Here is an 18967-nt window from a genome sequence, read left to right as displayed (position 1 = left end):
GTCCACTTTTGCTATGAAGTAACCGAGTTTACTGTGATAGACGAGTTAAGAATGAAGGTGAATTGTCTAGAGGTTACTTGGAAACACGGGACCAACACAATGATGCACCTAGAGGGATTGGGCCTTCATATATCTATCCATCCAGTATGGCATTACATCTGCTTGAAGCTAATTTGCTCTCTTCCGCCAAAGGGTGGTTTTACATCTTAGTCTGGGATGTCTTGTTCAGTGCTGATGTGATTGTAAACGATTGTGTTTAAGCTGCGGTTTTTATGCGGAAAAAACGAAAATAAGCTGAGTAAAGTGTAAGCTTTGGAAAAAAAAAAAAAAGTTAATCAGTTGGGATTCAATGCACAGTTGTATGCCCCCTGAGCAATGGCGATTGCATAGATAAGCCAGGTGTTAAGTGACGGCTACATAAAGTAATTTTTTTATTTGAAGACTCGCACCTATATCCTGAATTATAACACTGCTGCAGCTTTACTGGGGCAACTTTTGAGGACTCCTTACCTTCTCAATGAGAAGGGTTGTTGTAGAACAGCAGCTGGCCCTTAAGAGGGATTACTCAAGATATCCCGTGTATTGTCGGTCTGCTGTGTTACAGAAGAGGTTCATTTTACTGGTGACCAGTCTGAAAGGACGTCTTATGGTGTACTTCACAGCGGCAGCTCCTCGACTAAAGCCTGGAAGCTCCCCCCCCTTTCCCCCTCACCCCTCGAAAAATAAAATGATATCTTAACATTATCATTTTATTTTTATGGTACTGGCCTAGTTTTGTTTAAGGGGTGGGGCTGGACTGGACTGTCATCCAGCAGGGGGAGGAGTGGCATGTGCACTTAAGTACGCAAGATCATTTGGCCAGCTTTCTTGGGCCGGCCAAACTGTCATGCACACTTTGCATGTTCTGGTGGAGCACATGCCTAGGCGCCCACTCTCTCTGTGAGCGCCAAACCACGGCGGTCAGACCAATCACGACGCTGCTCACCACCATGCTCACCACCACAGCCCAATAGCAGCCGCCACTGATACTACACCTCAACAGCTACACAAGGGCAACATTTCCAGGGCAGTAAGTTATTCAAAGAGTAGATAGACAGATAGATTGTCGAGTTAAATGCTTGTTATTGGTGTGTGACCTGCAGGTCAGTTTCGGATACAGGCAGGCCAGTTCAGAGCATCATTGTGCAGAGGCCGGTAGCACAGTGACGGCCGCGAAGGTCGGTAATAACAACGCCTTTTTTTATTTTCAGATACATTAAACAGCAAAGCTGCGGGAGCGAGTGCAATATAATTATTAATGGGATGAATGTTTTTTTATATCAAAGCTATGTGTTGTTGTTGAGCACGTACGACGCCTATTCCTTCTTGCCCAGCGGCTCTACTCAGGACGCTGGCTTTGGGAATCTTTCTGTGTTACCTGATCAGTTTGAATTTTCTGTGCCTCCATGATAGAACCAGATGTCTCCAACATTGGGCTGGGTTCACTACTCTTTATGAAAAGAAAAGCTGAACGTGAGTCCTACAGAGCTCACTACTATCGCCACATTGTTCTTTGTCCAAACTACATGGACAACCGCTTCTTGTGTTAGTGGAGAAGCCCAGCACACATGGTCCTTTGCGTTTGGGCTTTTTCTCCAAAAGGGAGCAGAAAGTGGTTTGAAAATTGCCCCTTCGGACATTCGTGGATTCTGGAGAATGGCTTTGCTTCACCTCCTCTTATTTGCTTTGTGTATTCTCAGCTGGCTGCACCACTGCAGCACCGTGTACATCCACTTACCTGCAGACTAACTCGTCGCCTTGCCGGCGGTGGTGAACTTTGTCATCAGAATTGTTCGGAACCTGTGCAAATCCATCATTGTCCTGGACGTGTGACAAGTCATGCACTAGCTCACAGGGTCATCGGGGCACTGAAACGCTTATGTTCTTTTTGCCAAACTGGTACTGCTGGGAGGCCTCGTGGATAGCCGTCCCTCCCACTATGCCGTGGTGAGATCGCTGTATTGGGGGAGGTTTTTTTTTTTTTTTGCTATGCATGTCTTGGGCTAAAAGAGAACGAATTGACGTGATATTTAGACCCCCTGTTGAACGAGCTTCTACTTGGATGTCTTTTTCGTAGTGCCATGAAGCCAATCCGAGGATATGAAAAGCTCTGCAAATAGTAAAATAAGTAAGCAGGGCCACCTTTAGCGCTTGTGGTGCCTGATGCGACAGTCTTCATTGGTGCCGCCCCAATGACCTCCTTCTCCACGGATTCTCTCACTGCCACCCTCCAACAGATCCCCTCATCTCTCTATAGCCTCTCTGTCACATGCATTTAATTTGTTTATAGTACTACTCATACCAGTGTAGGGTGTCAGTGCACTTAACATGACATACACATTTTACAGAGACAATGAATCATACATGTGCACATCAGTCTATAGCAAAAGATACATAAGACAAAGAGGATTACAAGATGTAGAATTCACGTCATCCATACTAGTAGGCAGTATATTTTAAGAGTGTTTCGTCTGGGGAAGCACATACTCATGATTTAAAACATGCCACAGTGGTTGGGGTTGGCTTTACCAATAAGAGTGTATTTCTACCCAAACTAACACGTTTTAGCAATATTAATGAAAGACTGGGGAAAAACATTACAAACATAAAGTAATAACTTCATTGATTATGTACGCTAAATACAGTCACATCTTGATACTATATATGTATGCTAGCCAGGGACATGAACGTGAGAACTGGGGAATGCCCAGTAATATTGTAAATATATGGTTGTATGACTTGTTTTGAAAATGCAATAAAAACCTGTTTGGAAAAAAAACAGCATAAAGCTGTAACTTCTACCACACAGCTCGCATACTGCTCTTTGTTGTCAGTTCATAGGTAACCGTGCTATTTTAGGATTGTAACTTGGGCGCTACAAGTAACTAAAATACCTCTGTGACAAAAGCAGGAACCCACTGAGCTATCCACAGTTCTTTCATCTGCATTATGCAAGTTCTTTGCAGCATGCATATTAATCCTATGCGCTATTTTACGATGAGCCAAAATTGCCGTTAGACAAAAGTCTTCTCTTTCCAGCAGGAACATTAATCACCAGTTATCTTGACATTTGTGTTCTTGCCTGAAAACTGCTGGATACACAAGGAGCTCTGCAGCAGTGTTTTTAAACCCGTAAGTTATTTCTAAAACAGATCCCACCGCAAGCTCAGTGCCAAGTGCAACAGCACCAGTCATACCACCATAGAGCTGGCCCTGTAAGCAAGTAAATAAATAAGACAATGCCAGAGTGCTACATTATCCATATGTGTCTATAGACAATGAGATAAAAAATGACTTTGTATAGAATACTTGTATTTTTGTCTGTGGAACTTTATGGGAGGAGATCAGGTGAGTTTTGTATGAGGTGAAACAGTGTCTCAAGGGCTGCAGTTGTTACTAAACAGATCAGTCATCAACATGTTGCTGGACCTCAGTCAACAACAATGTGGATTACAATCTGGAAGTGCTTTCAGAAGCCTTACCAGTCTTATTGAACCTTTTATTTCCAAGACCTATAGGAAGATAAATATTGCCATCTTCCTGATAAAAACACAATAATGGGTAGATTGCTTGAACTAAACTTATCCACAGGTAGTCATTCTGGGCCGCGTTCCAGTCAGTTTTTTTGTTTGTTGTGCCTCTACAGACAGGAAACAATCATGCACAAAGCTTAGCCTGAACTGCCTGGCAACATCACCTCTGAACCAGGCACAAGCAACCCCTGACCAGTTTGCCTTGAGGACTCATCAGTGAAGCGCAGCCCGAGCCTGCCATACTTGGGACTTGGAACCCAGGAAACAATGAGATCTTTGAAATTCTCGAATTGAAAACGGTTAATTATTGTGAGACACATCTAGTCAATCATTTTTGTTCACTTTACCAGCACCCACACTGGTGACCATTCATTGAACTCCATAGGAAGGAGTAGTCCCTTTTTTATTTTCACTCAGTGCATGCCCAAACCTTGTGACCCCTTCAAGGCCATGGGGATAGAATGGGGTGGCTATTGCATGAAACAGGCACCACTGTGCCTCTAGTTCTACAACTGTAGGTTTCCTTATCACTAAATATCGGTAGTCTGCTCTGACTAACCACACCAAACTTACACTTGTAGTTGTTTCTATCTCTCTTGGGCATTTTTTCTGAACAGCATTGCTTGTAGACTAGCTTTATTGGGGCAGGTGGTGGGATAATTAGAGGTTTGCCACCAGAAATATGTAGAATAAGGCATTGTAATCCCCTTGAGATGGGGAGAGGGGAAACGTTATGTCGATGAGAGGCCAGAGTTCACTTAAGAATGCATCTTAAAATATTTGATGAGGTTTCTTGTCCAGAATTTAGTACAGAAACCTCTTTCAGTGATGAAATGTGTTATGCACAATCTACATAGAAGTGAAAGACAATATGTGGGGCGGAGCTAGCCGCCATGTTGTAAGGAGTGGATGGCACAAGCTTCTCGATAGCCCACAAGCCTCCAGTCTCTCACAATCACCACGCTTGACATCTGTGGCTGGCCTGGGCACCCTCGGACCACATGGAGACTGGTGGGGGCGACAGACACCGAAGCTGGTGCGCAGCTGCAGTGGTGGGTCACGAGGAAATGGTTGGAGTGGCGATCAACTAGCGTGAAGATGTGCGCTCTATGCTGAGACAAAGGCCGCAGAATTCGTCAGAGCTGCGCTCTGCTGGGCTTGGGCCCGTGTGACTGGATCAACTGCGGGGAGTGTTCTTCCCACCACTGCTTTTTCAAGTGGCCTTGAACAGTGAAGGAGGCACAGATTGCAGTGTCATTGGTCCTAGGTCCCAGGGTGGGGCCCCTTGTGTAGCATGGGGTACTTGGGGGCAGACAGGGGGCCCTGCAGCTGCTCCGTGCTGCCTGTTAAGGCTCTGGGGAAACCTCTGGAGAATTGAGGTGAGGAGGGCAGTGGCTGCATGGCCTGACCACGTTCCTGTGTTGGCTGTGGTCCCCTAGTCCCTACCCCATCCTGAGACAACAGCAGAGGGACTATGGAGGTCTCGAGGACTTGGATGCCAGTCCAGATCAGAGGGGAGCTTCTGCTGACATTTACCTCGGGTAGGGGGAGACAAACTGGTTTGTTTGGGGATCCCCTGCCCCATGAGACATTTCCTTTGCATCACTTGGTCAGGAGTAGTTTACAATTCTGCCTGTGCAGTTGCCTACAGCATGCACCCTCTTCCCAGTAGCAGTATAGTTTGTGACTGGGGATTGCAGACCACTCTGCACTTGGATAATTTGGGCACTTAACATTTGTTGGTCCCCTGTTTGGGTCTCAGGGGACTTGCTGCCTGGGAGTTAGCTACGATGCTAGCAAGGTGCTTCCTGATGACTGGGCCCTCCTCAAGACCAACACTATTGAGGCGGACTGAACTGCTCCTTGTGACCTAGCTGCTGTTATATCTGGCTACTGATTTTGGCCTGCTCTTGCCCGACTCCATCATGGGTCGCATGCAAAGTTCCAAGGTAGATGCCTTGGCAAGCCCCCCCTGGAGGGGACTAAACAGGGTGCAGGAGGCATGAATATCTCCCATCTTGACAGCAAGGTCAACAGGCTTTTGACCGCGATTGATGCCACATGGGAGTGCCTGAAGGGTAAGATTGACTATTGCAGTTGAGCTTCGCCTCATCCGCGAGGACTCTAGAAAATGTAAATGTTTGGAGAGAGTAACCGCCTTGGAGATATCTGTGCATATATTGGTGCATGTGGCCCAAACCAGAGAACGTCTTCTCAGGGAGCTAGAGGTGCATGCTTGATGGCTGGCAGCCAGGCTGGATGATCAAAATGGGAGAGCCAGCTCTAATAACATTAGCATTGTGGGGCTTCTGGAGAGAGTTGAGGGTGACTCCTTGCGGGGTTTTCTGGAGGACTGGCTTCAGGAAGTGGTTTCCCCGGAGGGCTTGTCTACGTTCTATGCCCTGGAACAGGCACACGGAGTACCTGTACCAAGACTGAGGGCCCTTCCCCGCCCGGTGGTAGCCTGTCTCCTGCATTACCGCAACGGGGTAGTTGTCTTGCAGCAGGCTTGTAATAAAGGTCCCTTTGAGGTGAAGAACGTGAAAGTTACTCTTTATCCTGACTTTATCCTCCAGGTAAAAGAAGAGACTCCATGAGCTAGGGTGATCTACTCCCTGCTCTTCCCGGCCCGGCCCGTCTCTGGATATGGGTAGAGGATAAAATTCATTTTTTGACAGATCCGGCTGCAGCATGGGACTGGTTAGAACTATATGATAAGAGGACGGTAAGACCGGAGCAGGAGGAACATTGTCGACCACCCCGCCCGCGGTGGCAGCAGTCCCCCAGACAGGGAGTGACCCGATCTACTAAGCAGCAGGCGGCACTGGAGCAGACGAAGGTAGTGGAAATGGCGGCATCCTTAAGAAGTGTGAGAGTTCAGGACAGCGGGGTCCCCTGTATGCAGGGGCTCTTGCTCGAAGGGCTCCAAGGTGCTGTGACTGGAGGGCACGCTCCTGAGGAGTTACCCCGGGCATGGCCAATGGCCTTGTGAGAAGTTGGCCTGATGTATGATGTCACTAGTTATAGTGTACACCTGATATCAGTCCAAATACCCTTATGGTGATTGGTTGTAAAGTCAACCTTATAGACCAGCTATCCTAGTGGTAGCATGGACAAGAGCAGTCTTAGGCTAAACTCTGAATGGCATGTGAAGCCAGCTGTGATACCATATATAATCCCTTGAATACCAAATGAAAGGACACCACAACAGATATATATATAAAATAAAGTGTATTTATTCTAAGCAAACCCTCAGCACTCTTTATGAGATTAGAGGTAAGTACAACACAGTCTTATTTATGCATACATTAAGTCACACAGGTAAGTAATACAGTTAGGCCCTAGGGGCCACGCAAACCATATACTAAGTAAGTGGTATAAGAACCACTGTCACGGAAATAGAATAGGCCTAGGCCTAGGGAATCGCTGGGGCTACACTACACTAGCGTTAGTTAGGAAGTGGGAGGCCCACGGGATTCGTGTGCAGAGTGGAAACACTCACGCGTAATGCGTAAAAGTCAATAGCAATAGTACAGTTTAGAAAACGGTAGATTTAGGACACTTCCGGAGTAGCTAGGAAGTTGAGACTTGAAAACTAGACACTAGGATAGTCACTATCCTGATGAGCACCGAAGTACCCAAGTTACCTAGCCCACAGGCTGCGGGTGCATAGGGGTGAAGATGCGTCGTTTTCGTCATCGACTCCTATGGATGCCTGAAGAAAGATGCTGACAGGCAGTCAGGGGAGAGTGTCCGGTGGATCCCACGGCTGGGATCAAGAAGAGAAGAAACCTGCAAGCAGAAGGGACCGAGTCAAGGTCACTAGCCAGTGACCACGTGGAACCAGGAAGGAACCAGGCGATGTCGTGAAGAGTTGCAGGTGAAGGTGAAGCTTGTCGCTGCAGCCAGGAGGACCAGGAAGCGTCGAGGACGACCAGGACCAGGAGGCGAGCTGTCCCACGAAGGCTCTTGCTGTCGGCGGCGTCGAAGTTGGACTAGGACTCACCAAGCCTTGGCAAGCGGAACCCACGAAGAACAAAGGACTTGCTTCTGGTGCAGACCAGGAAGGTCTGGGGTGCTTCTTCTTTGCAGAGAAGCGGGAGCCAGTCTGGAGGAGCCAAACCAGCGCAGAAGATTTCAGGGTGCGTCGTCACAGAGGCCACTAGCCAGCGGGCAAGCAACCGGACAGACGCGGCAAGCAGGAAAATGCTGAAGGGCCCCACGCAGGACTCGTGGAGTGTGGGGGGCTGATCTTCGGTGCAGATGGTGCTTGGGGTTGGGGCTTCTCAATCCCCGGTGCACAACTTCGAGGGTACCTCAGAAGCTGCGCTGTAAGTTACTAGCCACTTTTCCCAGGTAGCCGGTCCCACGTCGCTCGTCGCCTCCACGGATCTCAGCTCTGCTGCAGATGTGGATGAGGGTCGGAGAAGTCTGGAAGTCAAGGCTCTGGTCGGGCTCTGCAGTCGGTTCCTCGTAGAACGGTCGCAAAGCAAAGGGTAGTCTCTTGATGGTGCCTGTTTGCACAGGGTAGCCACTCCTTGGCTACAAGGGAGATTCTTCAGTCTTCTTCTTTCGTCGAATGTCGAAGGTCCAGAGTTTCTGTTCAGTTTTGCAGGTTCAGGATAATCTAAAGTCTTGAGGCCCAACTCCCACTCTTATACTAATCTGGGGGGCTGGGATACCTGCTAGGTCACGCCTTATGGGTGGGACCTGGGAGGGGGTGGTTACACCCACTTCCCTTTGTCCAGTTTCGCGCCAGAGCTGGGGCTGGAGTGCCCCAGCGCCGGTTTGAACTGGACTATGCAAGGAACACCTTGTGTGCCCCAGGCATGTCTCATTCCTTTCAGCCCACCCTGCCCCAATACACTAAAGGCTGTCTGGGGAGGTGCTAGCACCCCCCCAAGCAGGAAACCTATTGTCCAGGCCTCCCTGGCTGGGATCACTCCCAGCTGCAGGAGGTCAGACTTGTGTCGTGGCAGCAGCATCCATTTTGTGATGCTGAGGCTTTGGTTAGAGTTAACAGCAAGGTAGGATTTTAACATGTCTCTCCCTCTAGAAGGGAGGAATAATATCCTCATCACCAGAAATGGTATGGGGGTATTATTCCAAAGTGTTAGACACCTTACACGACATGTTTTGATAAAGCCAAACCATAGTTACCATAACCGTCTAAGATTATAAGGCACTTTAAGAGTATATGGTAGGCTATATCATAGAACAGCTATAAGGACAAGGTTCCGAAAGCTGCAGACAGGCTCAGCTCGTGCTAGAGCACCATCTCACATGTTACCAAGCACTCTGCCTCCAGGATTGTCAAGGCCTGCCATAGGAGTGACTGATAGGTACACATGTGTCTATATGTAAGTTAGGTATAGGAATACTACACCTAAGCAAGGGGTGATTACACGACCTTGCCCCAGCTGAGTGATCAGCCAGTTGTGTCAAAATGGAAGGCCAGGCCAGGGGTGGCATAATACATGCTGCAGCCCCTGGTAGGCCTAGGGTACACCTATGCCCTGGGTACTTAGGGTACACTGTACAGGGGCCAATAAGGTGATCCTATCCAAATGGGTTATGCACCTAAAGTACATAGTATTAATTTAGAGAGAGAACAGCAGGGCTGTGGGTCTGATTAGCAGGCCCACAGCCACATCTAAGTCGAAAACCAGTAAAGCAAAAGCAAAAAGTGGGGGTGAACATAGAAAGCAGACCCTACTCTCCTACAGGCCTTATTTGACTCCTGATTGGACTGTGGCAGAGAACTACGAGGTGCAGGCATCAACTATGGTGTTATAGTGTGGTGGCTTCAATTTCTTCTTATGTGAAATAATACTGATGATTTTGTTTTTCTTCATTTTCTGACTGGGGGAGCTGGGTGGGGCGGGGGTGTGCTAGATTGCACTGTTTTGACCATTCTTACCTTGCTGGACTGACTGGTCTCTTTCCCCCATTGACTTTTCCGTAACTGACCCGGTTGGCCTCCTTCATGGGTCTTAGTTTGCAGGCTTTTCGCCGCAACTCGTTTGGACAGGAGGTATGCATATCACAGTCTGAGGGGGAGTTGGGGGGTTTCTAGCTTGCTTTTCCCTTTAGGAGAAAGTGTGTGGCAGGTGGGTCTGAATTGTGAGTCAGGTGTCTGAGACTTTGAGAGTGTGGCTAGCACGGGATGCTGTTGCCTACTAGCCAGAGTGTGAGCTTGACTGTATTGCGGACCAGATTAAAATTGATTACCTGAAATGTCTGGAGCTTGTCAACTCCCTCAAAGCTTGATAACATCCTGGCCTGTCTTAAACGCACGGGGCACAGGCTGCGTTACTGCAGGTGACCCACCTGACGGAACCTGAGGGTCGTACCCTCCACAAACAATGGAGGGGACAAATGTATAACACTACTTTACTCTTCTTTTGCGAGGAGGGTCCTTATTTCAATTGGGCCTGGTTTACCCTTCCAGATGCATAGGTCTGTTATTGACCCAGATGGCTGCTATGTTCTGGTGTTAGGTTGACTAGATGGTAAGCATGTTGCGTTGTTTAATGTTTACGCTCAAAATACGGATCATTCATTCTTCTTGACCTTTGCCAATGATCTTGCCAGTATTCTCTGTTGTGGTCTGGTCCTTGGACATGAAGTCACAGTCTCTTTTCCTCTTGAAGTTATCCCTGCTAAAGGTAGCTCCTGGTCCCAATTCCACAACACGTTTTGTTTGCACCCTAAGTCCACATGTAAGGGAAAAAATAAGAGCAAGAAGTCCAAGTGGGACTCCGCTCCACCCCACCATCCTCGGTCCCACGAGAAGGAGCAAGGGTGTCAGCATGCCTCCAAGTCGTGCTCCCGTAGTTGGTACACTTAGTAGTATATTCTGTCCATGTTCCCGCGATTACTGGTGTTTCCGTTGGCTACACCACAGCACATCGAAGAATTCCTCACCACTATGGTACGTCTTTTTGGCTTGCTACCGGCACTCTCTGGGGTGCCTACAGGCCCCAAGGATCTGAGAGGTCATTCACCTGGGCCTGTGCCAGCTGGTTTTCCCTCTCTGCCAGTTGGGGCCACTGGATCAGCTCAGAGCTCCGGACCAACTTCAGTACCGGTTCTCTCTCTCAGGGGCCACATCATGCCACGATCCACAGATACTGTTGACTCCGGACAACAATAGCCAATCTATGGTTCTGTACAACACTGAAATGACGCTACCCCGACATCGATCAAGGTCGTGCTCCCCCATCCAAGCTAAACCCTTTTTACCACCTTTCTGATTCGGAAATATTTCCGCTACTTCCGAATAGACCTTAAGTTCTCCAATAACGTTTTGGCACTGACTCTTACAGTTTTGGTGGGGGTGGGGGCTATGAGGATCTCGAAGATGCCAGTGGGTTGGCTGCCTCCCTAGACACTGTTCTAGTTTACACCCCCAGAGCCTGCCTTGGAAAAAAGTGCTTCCTTCGTTATGGTTATGCAAAGGTTCATGGAGGTCCTTGATCTTCACCTTACCACAAAGGAGGTCAAAACCAATGTTTGAAGGAGGTGCTGCAGCCTGGCCAGTTAAGTTCTGAGCCTTTGATCCCATTTAATAAGGCGCTCACAGATTCGCTCTTGGGCACCTGGATCAAGCCATGCACTGGTCCCCCTGTGCACTGTCAGATCACCAGATGCCATCACCCTGCTCCAGGTGACCCTACCTTCCTCACTTAGCACTCTATTCTGGAAAACCTTGTTGTGCAGGCTTCAGCCAGCAGGGTGAACTGAAACTTGTTTCCCCCTACTCCCCGGACAGGCATTTATAAGTGGATAGAGACCTTTAACAAAACCGTTTTCTCCTCTACAAGTTTGACTCTTTGTTTCATCAATGCCAGCTGCCTGTAAGGTAGCTATATTTGGGACTCTGTCACACAAGTGTTGCCTATATTTCATAGAGAAGCCTGGGCCATTCTTTCTCTGGCCATACAAGATGATTATGATACAGCAAAATGATTGATACAGCAAAGTTCACCATCTGCTGTGGAATACACACTAACTCAATTGGTCAGGCCATTGGCACTAGTGTGGCTATTTGCAGACAAGCATGGATACGATCCACCAGCTTTTTGAGAGACGCTCAGGTAGTCGCATGGACATGCCTTTGGATGCTTCCCAATTGTTTGGGGATGAAGGCTGATTCAGTTAAGGAGCCCTTCCTGGGCTTTTCTGCTCCCCACCAAGCCAGGCACACCAGCAGTTTCACTCGCTTCGGGTTTTTGATCATGTCATTGAATACCGTCAGCAATCTTCACAGGTACAGCACTCTCCACATCCATTTTCTGGCTGCAGTACGCCTCAGGGAGGGCAACATGGACAACAGGCAACCCATTCTTCCACAACCCCAGCTACCACCCCTTGAAGCCTCTTTAGTGTGCCCTTTATGGTACATACCCATCCAGCCAGAGGTAGGATACGACACTTTCAGCAAGGGTGGCAGGCAATCAATTGGGTCTTAAAAATTGTTCAGTGGTGTTACGCTTTGCCATTTTTTGAGACCCTATTGCCATCCTCAGAATGGCTGGCTGAGGAACATGTGTGTCTCTTGCAGCAGGAAGTGCCGACTCTTGGCCGAGGGAGCCATAGAGAGGATTCTGGCACCAGAAGTCGGTTATGATTGTTTTCCCTGCTACTTTTTGGTGCTGAAAAAGGACGAGGGCCTCCATCTCGTATTAGACCTTGACCCTCTCAATGCCTTTCTGAAAAAGGAGAAGCTCAAGATGCTCAACCTGGCCCAGGACTTGTCTGCCCTCGACACTTGAGACTGGATGGTAGTGCTGGGCCTGCAGGATGCCTTTTTCACATCCCATTCCTGCTGCCCCACAGGCATTAACTGTGGTTCATGGTATGCCATGAGCATTTTCAGTTTACTCTGCTCCACTTTGGTCTTTAGCAGCGCTCCTCGAGTGTTCACAAAGTGATGGCGGTCATTGTAGCATATCTTTGGATTACAGTGGCTCCAGTCTCCCTCTACCTCAGAGTGGCTGCTGAAGGTGAGCTTGTCACAGGTATCTGTCTCCCAGCTACAGCTTGTGTTGAACCTCCTGACATTGTTGGAGTTCACTATCAACATTCCAAAGTCGTATCTGACTTTTTCATAGGCTCTCTCTCCCCTTCATCTGAGCCACTCTAGACACAGTGTCAGTTGGTTCATTTCCCTCAGAGAAGAGAATCTAGGACATTCAGGCTATGATCCCGGTGTTTCAACCTCTGCCCTGGATCTCAGTGAGGCTCTGTGGCTGTTGGGATTGATGGCCTCCTGCATCCTGTTGGTCAAGCACCCCAGATTGCATATGTGGGCTCTGAAGTGGAATCTGAAGCCCCAGTGGGCAGAACGACAGGATTTAGGCTGAAAAAGTTTCGAAGGTGTGGCTGCACGACTGTGATTGGGTTAGTGGCAGACACCTCTCCTTACACCACCCCAGACCATACAGCGATGACACCTGCATCGCTTCTGGGTTGAGTTGGTCATGTGGAAGAGGTGTCGATTAGAGGCGTCTTGTCTCTGGCAGAGGCCCGACTCCATATCAACCTTCTGGAGCTGAGAGACATCCGCTTGGCGTTAAAAGCCTTCCTGCTCTCCGTCAAAGGAAAGCTGGTGCAGGTGGTCATGGACAACGCCACCAAAATGTGGTACTGCAGCAAGCAAGCCAGGTTGTGGGCCCTATGCCAGGATTTTTCTCGTCATTGGATGTGGCTACACCGCCAAATAATTTTTCTGGTGACACACCATCTGGCAGGTTAATTGAATGCCAGAGTGGACAAATTAAGTTGTTGATGCATTATGGATAACAAATGGCAGTTATGGTGAAGGATCTTTTCCTCGAATGAGAACCATGGCTTGATTGCTTCTACACCATTGAGAATGCACAATGCCAGTACTTTTGTGCATTGAACTTTCCAAGGCATCTCTCCCTATGAGATGCGTTCCATGTAGAGTGAAGCTCAGGACTCCTGTACGCCTTTCTGCTAATACTTCTTCTTCCCAAAGTTCTGAAGAAAATCAAGACCGACCAGGTCCATGGCATTCAAGTCGCTAGGGATTATGTACGAAAAGTATAGTATCCCAAACTTCTGAACTTCAGCATTTGTCCTCTGATCAGGCTGCTCCTGCTGGAGGATCTCCTGTTGCAGCAGAAGGTCAGATTCCTGCACTTGGGCCTGCGCACCCTCCACCTCTATGCTTGAAGATTGAGCCACAACAGTTGAGTGCTTTTGACCATCCTCAACAAGTAATTGTTAACGTGGCAGCCAGGCATCCCCCAACCAAATCTGTATATGGCTGACATTGAGATAAATGTGTGATCTGGTTTGCTTCCAAGCAGATTGAACCACTCCCTGCCAAATTGTCTGAATTTTTATTGTTTGCATTTTACCTAACCCAGCAAGATCTTGCTTTCACCAATGTTCAAGAGTACTTGTCTACTCTTTCTACCTTTTTTAGAAGCCACACCAGCCTTCATTATTTTAGTCTACTGTTTGTTTGGTTTCTGCAAGGGTTAGAACATACATTTCCTCCTCTGTTCGTTATGGAACTTAAATTCAGTCCTCACATTCCTCATGTGTATGCCTTCTGAGCCCCTTCGCATTTGTTCTCTGACTGCTTGTTCTCAAGACAGTCTTCTTGCTGCTATCACATCAGCTCTTCGGATCGGCAGCTATAGGCCCTTTCTGTTAACCCGCCTTACATCATGTTCTGCCCAGACAAGCTAGTCCTCCAGACACAAGCTTCCTTCCTTCTGAAGGAGATGACTTCATTTCATGTTGGTCAGAACATCTCTCATCCAGCGTTCTTTGCTCCACCTCACCCCTCTAAGGAGGAGGATCCTGTTGGATCCGAAAAGAGCACTCATCTTCTATAATGATTGTACCAGGAACCACCAGGTGGATGATCAGCTCTTTGTCAGGTTCCTTGTGCTGTATTGTGCTCTGTATCAAGATCTGCTTCGCACTGGCCAAAAGCAGGCTCCTCAAGGCTTGTATGCTCACTCTTTCCAAGCCAAGGCTCCTACCACTGTGTTGGCCCAGGAGGTGCCTGTTATAGATATTTGCTAATCCGCCACAATGGCTGTCACTTAATACATTATTGAGGCACTGTTACTGGATAGCCAGGTCCACTGAGAAGGGCATTTTGTCCACTCGGTCCTTTAGGACTTTCTGGTTTGAGTCAGTTCACAGAGCCACCACCTAGGAGGTAATGCTTTGGCATATATTCAATAGTTTCTCCCTCCAGGAAAGGTCTGTGGTGGTGTAGTTGAAGTAGCCTTGATAGAGGATCACGCCCGATTGAGATCCAGGACTGTTACACCACGGGTGCTCCACTGCTGTGGTACCTTCTCAGAGGCCCACTGGTTATGGGGGTGTGCAAATGAACTCTTATGTAAAATAAAAATAAATAAACGCCTGGGCCATATAGTGGAAGTGTTTCAAATACCGACTATGTGGTGTCCATTAGTTGGGGATCCTAGGATATCCCTGAATGTGGGTACAGGGAAGACTGCTAATGTAGGCTGACAATTTAGTGCCATTACCATGCTTAATTTGAGCCGATGGCATCCAGTGCTCGGCACTGGCACTTAATTGTCATCCCCTGCTCTAGCGACAGTCTATCACATGGTGGTGCTGTCTGTTTCATTATGAAATGAGCACAAAAACTGTGTTTATTAATCCAATTCACATTGAAAATGTATAATAGCAGCATCTCACTGCATTATTATATCTTTGTGTGGCCTGAAATAGTCTGAATTGTCACACTTGTAGGAGTGTGGTAGTTAGGTGTTAAGCTGGTAGTGGCATTAGCTGCGGCATGAAATGATGGACGGAATGTGGCATTGGCAGCACTGGCAGGGGCATTGGGTGGTGCAGGCTGCAGTTGCCTTTCGTGAAGGACCCTTGCACCTAATTTGTTTTTACAAATGAAGCACTGGTCATTACCCAGGTTTCAGTACAGTAACTCCACTGACCAGGGTATGTCCCCGATGGTAACTCAGGCCTAGGCCAGATCAACAGCATGTATCCATACAACCGAGGGATCCTTGTGCCTAAGCAAAGAAGACTGTATCTGAGGTATTTATCAGCTGCACAAAATGCAAATGCTAGGAAAAAGCTCGGTGAAAACTATAGGTGGGCATAGTAAACTTGTGGAAAAGACGGTGCGCTCACATTGTAGTACAATCAAAATCTTTTTATTGTATTAGTATAATACAGGATAGAAAAGCGCCCAATAGAAAGATAGTAATAGTAAGCTACTAAAAGAACATTCTGCCCGTCATGTGAACAAAATAATTACGCGAGCTGAAAATAGAGGCAGTGGACGAGTAGTTGCCTTCTTGCGAGGTCTCGCCTTGTAACATCGGCAGCTTTTCCTGCTGGAGGCCTGCCCTGCCCACACGAAAGGCCACGCTCATGCCATCGAAGGTATGGATGGCTTGCCCCTTGTGTAGGGCTAAACTAAGCTACTGAGGGGCTGCGCAAGAACTTGAGGTCGGGGCTTAAGAGGTTGTCTGCATCAAGTCCGTGCTTTAAATATTTGAATTGTATTTTATAACATTACGATTGTGTTACATTTCGTATCATATTTTGCAGTTTTAGACATAATGAGAGGATTTGCCCAGACTCGCGATTTCAGCCAGGTGCCGATCCCGCGATTAGAACCCAGATTCCCAGGTTTTCAAATATACAGTTTGGCTGCTAGACCACAACTACTCCCTTTTGAATCATTTAGTTAAATCCAGACCTCTCCTTAATCATGCAGTGTTATTTCTCATCTTAGATTTTTTTTAAACTATTTGTTTTTCCTATTCACAAACAGTCGTTTCCAGAGGAAGTTAGTCTACCATCAGACCTAAATACTGCACCACGACCGAACTGCCGGATGTTTGACGAGCTGCAAGCAAACAGTTTCCGGAAGCTCTGGGGCTCCAGACTTTTGCTTCTTACATACAGCCAGATATAAGCTGCCATGATGCATCCATCATGTTATAAGACCGTCCGGCGGTTTTTACAAGGCGCAGATGGTTTATTCCATGAATGTGTGTTGGTAGGGCTGGAGTACGATCTGTTTTCTCGTTCATTGAAGGTTTCCGGTTGCATTTCAGTGACGGCCCTCGACAGTATGACCTTTACACAACAGAAACGGGCGCACGCACGAAATATTAGTGTTTGGTTTCCATCCTGTAGCTTCAGGCCCTACACAAGCATGAAATGGGATGTTTCAGCAAAATATATTTAATAATCGGTTACGTTATTCAAATGCTGTATTAAACATCGCCCCTTTTCCCATATGTGCAGACACTGACATGCCTGGCGGGTGTTCGGGGTCTGTGGGCCATTGATTCAGTGGCTCCGGAAATGCGTCACTCTGGGTTTGTGTCTGAACCCCAATGATGTGAGCTGGGATGGTTATTGTGAAAGCAGCCATTTACTTGCCACGGTACCCTACTAGGTGTTCTGCTTACTTGAAGGAGCCGTCGCCCCCTTTGTACCCCGTTCTAATGAAGGTCCATTCATTTGTGGTTCCCGTCAGTGGTCGCCATTTAAAATGAGTTTTAATAATTCACAATTTCTCCTCATATTTGGAGGAACCTTCTTTGTAGTAAACCAGAACAACGTCAGACGTGATGAAGAAATACAACGCTTGTAATGTGCGTTTTGTAACAAGGGACTTTCTGTCTCTGATTGAATTTTTTAAAAAAAGCTGCTAAGGAAGTGCATGTCATAAGGTTTCCATAGTATGTTGGGCAATGGTACTATTACAAGGTAGATCTTTCACGCCGCGTTATAATGGATGGGCATACTAGTGGCTATTATACGCTCCACGTCACCCATTGATGTATCTGGAGGAGCTTGTTTATAGGTGCCATGACCAAAGTCGATGGCTCTTAATCTCTCAGGCCCAAAGGATGAACGCTTGGATAGCCCTGCAGCCTGCCAGGCCCTCGGCCTGTCGAACTGGCTTTGACGCGAGTCCATCGGCTAATTGACTGCGAAGCGCCATAAACAATGGCCAGCCCTGCATTCGGCCCCATAAACTGTACATGCGGCTGCACCTGCGTGACTTACACCGAAGTGCACCATTTGTTTGACTACGTTCATTAATAAAAAGCTGACACTTTACCTAAAGTAAATAACCGCCTTCTCGAGCTTCGTGCTCATGAATGTGTGCAGTAGTGTAACGCAGTGCTCACCAAACTTTTTAGACCCACGACCCACCTTTTAGAACGACAGGATTTCATGACCCAATTAGCTTTAATGGACATTAGGAGGGCGAGGGTTTAATTCAACTATCGTGTGTTATCGAACTGTCATTTACAGACAGCACATTTTCCATTGTAATGGCCACTGAATGTGCACAGTCCCACAATTTTGATAAAACTATATAGCATACAAATGAGGTGTGAAAATCGAGTTTCAGAGAATATATCATTTGTGCACCAAGTAAAGTGTTTTGATTTGCTTTGATCTTATTAAAATATCTGCGTCCATCACACTTCAGAATTAAAAAAAAATGTGCTTCAGTTATGCTTTCCCGACTGCTGATTGTGCACTGTTCAACTACTGGCATTTACATTTTGTTTTATGTAACAAAAAAAAATACACCCGACAGCCCTTCCTTTCACACTCTCTGCACACCAGCAAGATTGTTGCTTAATTCAATTTAATTTCTCTGACTGCAAAGTGAAAGGAGCTTGTAAACACCAGTCCCCGTGTTAAAACAAGCATTGGCAAAGCCAATAGGTCTCAGCAATGACAGAACTATTGGCCATGTCAATGTGAATGTCTTTTCGCCGTCTTGCGGCACCCATTCTGTTCAGCATGGCGGAAAGTTACTGAAAGCCCAGAATCACAGGATGTTGAGCCGACGCCGAGTCTCTTCGCCCCACGTGTTGAGCTGATTCTCCTGCCCCTCCTAATACAAAAAAGCTATGAAGTGTCCTGCGCTGGATGCATCATAGCACTTTTTTCAGTGACTTTCAGCCATGCTGAACAGCAGATGTGTTGCAAGACAACATGGCTAAAAGACATTCACAGTGACCAGGCCAATAGCTTGGGCATTGCTGTGATTTATTGGCTTTGCACAAATGTGGAACCGATAGTGAGAATTAGTTGAAGAGCTTTGAAGTGAGGATGTGGCGTAACAGCCAGAGCTGCAGACAGGGGAACAAGGTGTGAATCTCTGGGTTGTCTGAACAATTTATGATTCTGGGCCAATCACTTACGCTTCTCTCTGCCTACGACAAGGAATGTGTCATTGTGCATTGTAACTGGTGAGCACTGAAAGCGCTCCAATACCATTAGATACTGTTAGGACTATGGCAAGACGGAGGATGGAATAAGCACTTCAGTACCCTCTGACTGTGCAAAAAAAAGAAAGCTACAGG

The 18967-nt window shown here is 47.3% G+C and overlaps 1 protein-coding gene across 5 annotated transcripts in view; it reads left to right on the top strand.

The window, feature by feature from the left end:
* The window catches only part of RAPGEF6 (Rap guanine nucleotide exchange factor 6), an 808967-nt gene that overhangs the window by 359368 nt on the left and 430632 nt on the right, over positions 1-18967 (top strand). The gene's annotated exons all lie outside the window — the stretch shown is intronic.

Source organism: Triturus cristatus, chromosome 7 (assembly GCF_964204655.1).
Source record: "Triturus cristatus chromosome 7, aTriCri1.1, whole genome shotgun sequence".
Taxonomy (NCBI): domain Eukaryota; kingdom Metazoa; phylum Chordata; class Amphibia; order Caudata; family Salamandridae; genus Triturus; species Triturus cristatus.
Note: the sequence above shows the minus strand (reverse complement) of the source record. Positions and strands in the feature narration are given on the sequence as shown.